Here is a 10,787-nt window from a genome sequence, read left to right as displayed (position 1 = left end):
GTATTCTTATTATCGTAAGCAGTTGCTATTTCAGTACAACTAGCAGTAGAAGACTTTATACTGCTTACAAATGTTATTTCAAATGATAGTGTATCAATAAATAGTTCTATGGTCATAAAACTATAGATCCTGCCTAGTTCTATATATTTTTCCACCTTTAAGAGTCTCCTTTCAGTTTGTCCTTTTCCAGGGCAATGCCTCCATTCTTTCTGCATTCTACTTAAACGATTCTAAAACTATCCTAGCATCCCTGAAAAAGTAATACAGAAGAAGAAAAAAAAAGAAGGTTGTCTGTTGGTGGATAAGCTTTTCCAAAAGCATTTTAATAACTGTGCTATTGAACACAATAAAAAAAGGCAAGAGGAAAGGCAAGAGAAGCATCCCATTTTATTGATTACCCATACCCGAGGTGAAAACCAAGGTGGTTTTGAGTCAAGACAGTGGAGGAACACAGACATTTTCCAGAAGTGTGGTGGCGCAAAGAGTTGGAGAGACTCTTTCCTCTGCATTCAAAACATACATGAGAATGATGAGAAAAATCAGGGCCATTGCTGATTGCTAATACATTGGCAAGCAGCCATGCTGCGACCCACAAAAAACCTTACGAGCATCTTTTCTATACCAAGAGATTTGGTAAGAAGAAAGTGTGATCATTTCCCTCGAGAAACATAATCTATTACAGAGAGCTCAGAAATAAATCTAAACATAAAAGACCAAATAAGTTTTGACAAAGGCACCAAGAGGACACAGTAGGGAAAAAATAGTCTCGTCAATAAATGGTGCCAGAAAATCTGGTTGTTCTCATGCGAAAGAATGAAATTGGACCTTTGTCTTTCACCGTACACTTAAATAAATTCAAAATGTAAGAAAGTCCTAAATTTAAGACCTGAAATCATTAAACTCCTAGAAGAGAACTTAGGGGAAAAACTCCTTGACATTAGAGTTGGCAATGGTTTTTTAATATCACACCAAATGCTCTGGCTACAAAAGCAGAAATAAATAATGGGATTACCTCAAACTAAAAAGCTTCTGCACAGTAAAGGAAACACTCAGCAAAATAAAATAGCAACCTGCATATCGGGAAAAATATTTGCAAACCATATATCTGATAAGGGGTTAATATTCAAAATTTATGAAGATTTTATACAACTCAGAAATAGATAAATAGATAAAAAATGGGCAAAGGCCCTGAATAGACATTTCTCCACAGAAGACATAAAAATAATCAACTGGTATATGAACAGATATTCCACATTTCATTGGCATTAATCATCAGGGAAATACAAATCCAAAACTCTTTTAGATACCTCCTCATATCAATTAGGATAGCTATAATAAAAAAAAGCGTAACACATTTTAGTAAGAGCGTGGAGAAAAGAGTACTCATACTGTTGGTGCAAATGTGAATTGTGCAGCCATTATGGAATATGGTATGGAGGTTTCTAAAAAAATTAGCAATAAAAGTACCCTATGATTTAGCAATCTCTCTTTTGGGTATATACCCAGAAAAAATGAAATTACCACTTCATAAAACTGTCTGCACTCCCATGTTCGCTGCAGGATTATTCTTGATAGCCAAGATATGAAAACAACCTAAGTGTCTGTTGATGTACGGATAGATAAACTGTGGTATCTAAAAAACAGTGGAATATTATTCAGCCTTAAAAAAAGAGATTCTGCCATTTTTCACATCCTAGGTGAATCTGGAGGAAATTATGCTATGTGAAATAAGCCAAACACAAGAAGGAAAATATTGCATGATCTCAATTATGTGTGGCATCTAAAAATTATATACAGATATAGAGAATGAAACAGTGGTTACCAGAGGCAGGGGCCAAGGGAAGGAAATGGAGATATGTAGCTCGGAGGATATGATGTAACAGATATGGAGGAGAAATGTGTCTAGAGATGTAATGTACAACGTGAGGACTACAGTTAATAACACTTGAGGACTACAGTTAATAACAGATTTGAGATTTGAGATTTGATAAATGAGTAAGTTTTAGCTACTCTTGCCACAAAAAAAGAAAAAAAAGGGCAATTATGTGAGATAATGGATAATTAGCCTCACTGTAATAACCATTTTACTATCTGTATGTATCACATAACCTTATGTTGTATATCTTTAATATACATAATAAAATTTGTTTTAAAAATTAAGAAAAGAAGCTTAGTCTATTAGGTAAGAAATGTATCGATTTAATAGTGTTGTAATGATAACTGGAATAGAGATGTAAACAAGTAGCTATTTTAACTCTGGGAAGTTGGAGAATATATTCAATAGAAAGTAGGTAAGTCCTCAGCAGCAATTTTATTTTATTTTATTATTATTATACTTTAGGAATTTCTTAAGATGTTTTCTAGTTTTCTTGCTGTGTAAGAAGAGTGTCTATTGCAAGTTCTGCCAGGGATTAACAGTTCTAGGCCTGTCTCTGATATACATTAAGACTGTTACCAAATGTACATGGTTTAAGAACCTTACCTATATAGTCTTTTAATCAGCAAAATAAATATAAGAGGTACTATTTTCCTCATTTTACGAGCTTTCTTGTCATTTAGTTTCTTATCAGTTAGAATTCCATTTTAAACACAGTCTGCCTCCAAAACCTACTTTTTTTTTTTTTTTTTTTGAGACGGAGTCTGTTGCCCAGGCTGGAGTGCAGTGGTGCGATCTGGGCTCACTGCCAGCTCTGCCTCCCGGGTTCACGCCATTCTCCTGCCTCAGCCTCCCGAGTAGCTGGGACAGCAGGCGCCCGCCATCACGCCTGGCTAATTTTTTTTTTTTGTATTTTTTTAGTAGAGACGGGGTTTCACCGTGTTAGCCAGGATGGTCTCTATCTCCTGACCTCGTAATCCGTCCGCCTCAGCCTCCCAAAGTGCTGGGATTACAGGTGTGAGCCACCGCACCCGGCCCAAAACCTACGTTCTTAACTGCAAATCGTATAGCCTTTCTATCCTTTTAAGGTCATCATTACATTGAGAATGATGTTTTTAGAAAATGTGAAAAGTTCCCTACATGAGCAGTTTAAGCAATGGGAAGTTTGAAGCCAATGATCAAAACTTCACTTTTGGAGGAGAAACGATGCCCTTAGTCTCTAATATGTCAAATGGTCACTTAGTAAATGCTGTCGAGAAGTTTAAGGAATGAATGTCTTTAAAAAATAATACTTAATACTTTCTCCTTAGTAATTATTTCTTTAATCACAGTACCTTTTATAATCTGAAATGTATTAAATTGCTTTTAATTCTCATAGTGCTTTTCGGGGACCTAAAAGATAATTTTTTAGACATAAAAGGAAAATAAAAGATCACTATTTGGATAAGGGACCCACCCTCATAGGGAATTGAATTAGAAAATTAGCAAACGACCTCCAGTTCTCTAAAGTCTTATTTTGAGGGTTTTTTTTTTTTTGCCTGCTTTTTTGAAAAAACTAATTTTTATACTGTGAATCTGTTTATTCATAGAAATGCTAATTCTTCATCCCATTTTTGTGAATCCTTTCATTAAAGATTCTGGCAATGAGTGGAGGTGAGGTAAAGACACAGTGAAGAATACAGAGAAGTAGGAGTCTTTTTTTTTTCTTGTCTTCTTTGCAGCAAAAAGGTTTGAAGGAAGCATGCAAAATTTAGGCTGCGATTCTAATGTTGAACAAATGAGCATATCACTTCTCTTACAGAGACCTTAACTGCTTGAAAAAACAGGGGTTTCTTATAAGGAGGAAAAGGCAATGCCACCCTCAGGATTTCTATTTATGAACTTAAATCCTCCTAAAAAGGACCATTGCTATTCTTGAATTTCAAACATTTAATATTTTAATGCTATTTATTTTAATTTTTCTCACTTTCACAACCATCTTTAACACAATTTACTTTCTTTTTTACATGAGACTGATTATGACCTACTTCAAACGGGTTATTAAGTTTGCTAAAAATTTAGGTCTTCAGTGCCTTGAAATATTTTCAGATTTTGTAGAAAAAAATAGCAAACATAAATTGCAACCAATTTTGGTAAATGAGAGAACAAGTTATTGGATTTGTTCAAGAACTGTTTGGGATACATAGAGTTTAGGAAGTTTTGCAGAATTTTGATAGCCTTGGATAATTTAATCGAATGTTTCCATACTTATTTATATTATGATATAAAAGTGCAGTTACTTAAAATGTAACCCAGGTGTACAGGTTTTCAAGGAGTCTCTCTCTCTCTGCCAGTTAAAACACCACACACTGACTATGATGTTAAATTATCTCTGATTTTTATTTATGATAACTGAAGGGCTGAAAAACCTACATAGCATGACAAATACAACATATCTCAACAAAACTTCTCTGGACCTTCAGAAACTCTAAGGGACAGGCTGCAGGGTGAATCACTGTTGGATGTAATTTTTGCCTGGACGTAGCGAAATTACAGTGTATCAGAAAAGTTCAATGCCAGAGTGGATTTTAGACCTGGGATCATGTTGCCATTTATGAGGAACTAGACAAATACTCTGTATGTTTTCATTTAAGGGAATGTTTAACATGATCTGCACATCTTAGCTCTCAAGTCAAACTTGGCATCAGGACAAACCCTAAAAGAAGGCAGATGAGGAGTGAGCTCCAGAGAGCAGAGCCAGTACCTAGGTGTCTTCCCATAGTTCCAGTGTTCTGAGAAGTCCATTTCTCCTGGACGGGTTATTTGATGTTGAGGCCAATCAAAATGCTACCTCATCATTTTTGAAAGCTTATCTTTATTTTTTTTTAGATCAAAATTGTTACTCTGAATTGTTTCTTTAGGATAGATCATAAAAAGGGCAATTTGGGGTGTGAGTTTTTTGTAGTTGTTGTTTTGTTTTGTTTTTGAAACAGGGTCTTGCTCTGTTGCCCAGGCTGGGGTGCAGTGGTGCGATCTTGGCTCACTGCAACCTCTGCTTCCCGGATGCAAGTGATTCTCCTGCCTCAGCCTCCCTAGTGGCTAGACTACAGGTGAGCACCACCGTGCCCAGCTAATTTTTGTATTTTTAGTGGAGATGGGGTTTTGCCATGTTGGCCAGGCTGGTCTCGAACTCCTGACCTCAGGTGATCCACTCGCCTTGGCCTCCCGAAGTGCTGAGATTACAGGCATGAGCTGCCATGCCTGGCCTAAATTGTCATTTAATGACATTCAACACATTTTGCCAAATGTTTCCCCAAAACATTATGCTAATAAACAATCATATCAACAAAGTAAAACTGTGGCAGTGTTCCTGTGTTTGAAGTCCATTTTGAAATTTACTTTCACTTTTCATGATTATGCAAATACTATTTATAAGTTCCTATTTTTGTGAACAAATACTTTGTTTCCTCAAGACTAAAATAAATAATGCTACTTTATGTAGTGCTTTCTTTCGTTCCAAGAGATAATGTGTATACTGGAAAATGAAGATATTATGTGTCAAATAGTATAAATGGTACATTTTCTCACACCTACATTGTATTAACAGGACATATATAAACTATTTTGTTCTGGCTGTGCTATGTAATGCAGGCAAGAAAGCCAAAATTTACTTAAGCAGCTCTGTAAGTTGTAAAGACATTTTAATATTTCCAAACAACATTTAGTGAGCACTATAATTTATTTCTGTCTAAAACCTATTTAGTCCAAAGTGCATGTACTAATTTTATGAAAAAATTCTAAACAATTTCCTATATTCTACTTTTCTGTCTACTCATGAGAAAAAAAACATGTAAGTCTCTACTAAGTAGTTGAATTCAATGAAACCTTAGCCAAGGTTGAATAGTACAAGGAAAAGGAGTGATTTATTATTTATTTATTTATTCAATCTTAGATGCTGATTATATATTTTCCTCAAACTAGTATATCTGCTAAATACAGAAATATATGCATTAGACACTGGCATTTCCACAGCAGAGATGCATAATAGAGACAAAGTCATTTTATGTGTGTTGATACTTTGCAAGCCATGTATCTTATGTACTCAGTATTGACCAAGAATAATTGCATTACTCTGCACTGAGACTTAATGTTTTCTTTTATTACATAAATGCATTAAGAGAAGGCTTGAATTTCCTATAGCAACTCTCTGCTCTATATGTTTTGAGATGTGTGTGTGTGTGTGCGCGTGTCAGTCTTTGAATTAGGACTACTTTTTTCAGTGTATTTTCTGAAAAATGTTTCTGAGTAGGCCTTTTTGGCTAGATTGGAGATACTTCATCTTAATTATAATATGAAAGGATTTCTATGATGTGTCTCTCTGTATAATTACAAATTACTTTTAATTTTGTAAGGTCTAGAAAAATGAGCTGCTGTTTTCTATGTTCTATCTTATATTCTTTTTCCATAGCCCTGAATACAAGGAAAAAAAGTCTGAAAATATACCTACACTTGCTAATTATTGAGTATCTTCCCCTTTTATTAAATGCATATTGGCAAATAAGTCTCTGTAGGGAAAAAAAGGCTATCTAGTTATTTTTCCTTAGTAAACTGGATTTCCATTCTCTTCTCATTGTCCTCAAGTTTAAAATCTAGACAACTATTTTCTATTCAGACAAACCCCTCTAGACAGATGTCATTGTGAAAGACCCTAATGGGAGGTTGTTTCTGGTGAAGGCTCATAATTTCTGTGGCATGAAATCAAGAAGTGGAGAAAACGTCCATTCACCCTCATTTATGGAAGTCACTGATCTCCGATAAAGAAAAGTGAAAACTATTTCTATAGTCAGGTAAAATCTGATAAATAACCCATGCTATTTTGATCAATCTTTGCTGCAGATAATCATGTTGTTAAATTAGGAGAATTCAGGATAGTAGTGAAAATAAGTGATTCTTCTTCCGCCATTGAAAATTCTATTGAGAATAAAAGTCAGGCATTTAACAAGAAAGCCTTTTTCTGTAATTATTTAAGATTAAGTTTCAATACATTAGATTATTAATGGTGACTGTGGAGAGAGTGGATTTTTTTTTCCATGTCATACTTTGAGCTCGGCTGGGATATTATTTTTTTTGACAAGATCATTGTTCTTCTTCCCTCTTAAAATTGTGTTAGAAGTATTACTGCCTTTCCTTTTCTTTTTGTTGCTTATCTGCTGAAACTATTCAGTTCTTCTCTTTTCTCACATGCCACTACTCTTGTTCATTTTGTTTCCATTTTCAGGTTAGCAATGTGTGTGATAGGTAAAAAGGGGGTGTAAAGAGCCTTCCCCACCTAACACTAAGTGTTCCAAGCATCCAAGCAATCGACGTCTCCCTGCCTTGCAGAAACACACCACTGTAGGGAGTGAAATGTACACTGCTTCTGATGTGATATAATTATCTCTTTGGGTTATACGTTGAAAGACACCTAAAAGACCACATAATAATTTAGTTAATTTATGTAGTATAAATACTCACATGCTTACTTTTAAGCACTTACTTTATAGCTGACAGTGTTTGAAGTAAATTTGCATGCACAAACTAATTTATAGCTCTGTAAAATAAGGCATAAAGAGGATTAATATTAGGGCCCTGCTGCCTAGCTTGGGAGAGACTGACCCTTATAATGAGTGAATAAATTATGTACTATTTTTAGAAGGGATGTATGCTGTAGAAAAAAAAATGAGGCAAGGAAAGGGCAATGGGGGAAGGCAAGGGAACTTTGCAATTTCCAAGAGAGTGGTCATAGTACATCTCAGTTACAAGGTGGCATTGTAACAAAGACTTGAGAAGGTGAGGAAACAAGCTTTGAGATATCTCAAAAGAAAAGAAAGAGTGTTCTAAGCAGAAAGAAGGAACTAAAGGATTGGGACAGGAATACATCTGGTGAATTTGAACAATAGCAAGGGGACCAATGTGGCTGGACGAGGTTGATTATAGAGAACAATTATAGGATAATAAGGCTGAGGAAGAGCAGCCCACCTAGAGCAATGGTTCCCAACATTGGCTGTGTGTGAGAGACACTCAGAGTTCTTTGCAGCAACATGGATTGAGTTGGAGGCCGGAATCCTAAGCAAATTAACAGAAACGGAAACCAAATACCACATGTTCTCACTCGTAAGTGGGAACTAAAACATTGAGTTCACATGGACATAAATATGGACACAATAGACAATGGACTACTGGAGGGTGGAGAGTTGGGTGGGTTTCAAAACTACCTATTGGGTACTGTGCTCACTACCTGGGTTATGGGATCTGTACTCCAAACCTCAGCATCGTGCAACATTGCCATGTAACAAATTTGCACATGTATTCACTATATCTAAAATAAAAGTCGAAATAAAAAGTCTTGAGGCAGGGCGAATTAAATCACAATCTCTAGGGTAGAATCCTGGCATTCACAGTTTTTAAATTATGTGCAGCCAAGGTTGAGGACCATTTCAGCCGAGGCCTTATGGGTGATTGTAAGGACACTAGCTTTTAAATGAGACTGGGAGCATTTTGAACAGAAGACTTGCAAGATCTGACTTGCCACAATCACTGTGTTTGCTACATTGAGAAGAGATAGAAGGGGGTTATTGATGCCCATCGTCAATGACCACCTGTAACAAGATTGGGTTTATTGATAGTTGCTAAGCAAGGAAAATAGCCTACTAGGAGAAACTGGGACGTGGCTTAACAAGAGGAACTTGTTCTAGGATTTGGACTTGTGTTGGGTCATTTAGAGAAGGGCTCAAGGAAGCAAGAATTTTCTTTTGATTGGATGTTTTCAAGAAATAGGACAATTCTGTAATTGTATATCTGAACAAATTTTATTTAGGAGGTGAGAGAAATTGAACTAAAGTTATAATTGGTTAAAATACAATACTCATGTCAGTCAGGAAAGGGGAATGAATATTTGAGGAGTTTCGAGTTTACACTGTGATCTTTTTTTGTCTGTGTTCAGAAATGAATAGAGTGGCCTTCTTTTTGTGTGGTTTTATTTCTCAGTCTACGGAGTGACCTTGTTTAATGTTGTTGATATGTGCAAATCTTTATGTTCAACGGAAGATCACTACAGCTCAGCTGTTATTGTAAGTTCAGGTACTAGCAACACCAAAGTCTAGACGACATCACCAGCCAACTGCCAACTGTTGGCCAGTGTCAGAAATGGAAGCAGAAAGAGCAGTTGGGGAGTATTCCAAGGACTGAATAAGGAAATGATGGTGACTTGAGCTAGGTAGGGAGAGAGCAGTAGAGATGGTCAGAAGTGGGCAGATTCTGGATCTATTCTGAAGGCAGGTAGAAGTGAAAAGCTTTGATAGAAATGAATAAATAATATAAAGATAATAAAGCAAATCAAAGAAATCAAACATTGATTCTTCAAAAAGATTGGCAAAATTGACAAACCTTTAACGAAATGGACCTCGGGAGAGAGACAAAGGGAGAGAGACAGAGAGAGGGATAGACAAAGAGAGAGAGAGAAGATTCAAATTACTATAATCAGAAATAAAAGTGGGGACATTACTTTCAATTCTACATAAATAAAAAAGATTATAAGATTAGAGTACCATATACAAGTACATGCCACAAAATTGGATAACTTAAGTATAACAAACAGATTCCTAGAAATGTAAAACCTACCAAGATTAAAGCACAAAGAAATAGAAAATCTGAATGGACCTACAACTAGCAAAGAGATTTGATGAGTAATAAAAGATCTGCCAACAAAGTAAAGCCCTGGAACTGTCCCATTAGTGTCAGTGGTGAAGTTTGCCAAGTATGTAAAAAAGAACTAACAACAATCCTCTCAAATTTTTCCAAAAAATTGAAGACAAGGAATCTTTTCTAACTTATTCAATGAGGCCAGCATTACCCTGAGACTCAAGCCAGACAAAGAGACTGCAAAAAAAACCTTTATGATCATTTATGCAAAATCCTCAACAAAATATTAGCAAACTTATTTCAGAAGCATATTAAAAAGATTATACAACATGACCAAGTGGGATTTTTTCCCTGGAATGCAGGAATGGTTCAACCTAGGAATGTCTGTCTATGTAATGCACCACATTAACAGAACAAAGGAAAGAAAAAAACACGTGGTCACCTCAATTGATGCAGAAAAAAACATTTGATACAATTCAATATTTAATTCAGGATAAAAATACTCAACAAACCAGGAATAAAAGGAAACCACCTCAACATAATAAAAGCCATGTATGAAAAACTCACAGATACATTATACTCATTGGTGAAAGACTAAAAGCTTTTCTTCTAAGATCAGGAATAAGGAAAGGATGTCCATCCATATCCATGTTTGCCACTTCTATTCGTAGTACTAGCAAAAGCAATTAGTTTAAAACATAACAAAAAAGAAAATAATAGGAATAAAGAAAATGAAATAAAAGTCATACAAATTGGAAACAAAGAATTTTTATATGTAAATATCCCTGTAAGTTCTACAAAAAACCCTGTTAGAACTAAAAAATGAATTCAACAAAAAGGAAAGTTAAAATACAAAAATTGGTTGCATTTCTTTACATTAGCTATGAACCATCCAAAAAGGAAATTAAAAAACCAATTCTCTTGCAATAACATAAAAAAGAATAAAAGTCTTTAGGAATTAAGATGGTGAAAGACTTGTACAATAAAAAATAAAAAAACATTTCTGAAATAAATTTTTAAAAATATAGGTAATGAAAAGATATTCCATGTTCATAGATCAGAAGACGTAATATTCTTAAGATGTCAGTATCACTCAAAGTGATCTACAGATTCAATATAATCCCTGTTAAAATACCAGTCACATTTTTTAGCTGAAATAGAAAGTAAGTTCATATTGAATCTCAAAGAACCCCAAATAGACAAAATAATTCTGAAAAAGAGGAACAAAGTTGGAGGACACACACACCCTGAT

This window comes from Pan troglodytes, chromosome 6 (genome assembly GCF_028858775.2).
Source record: "Pan troglodytes isolate AG18354 chromosome 6, NHGRI_mPanTro3-v2.0_pri, whole genome shotgun sequence".
Taxonomy (NCBI): Eukaryota; Metazoa; Chordata; class Mammalia; order Primates; family Hominidae; genus Pan; species Pan troglodytes.
Note: the sequence above shows the minus strand (reverse complement) of the source record.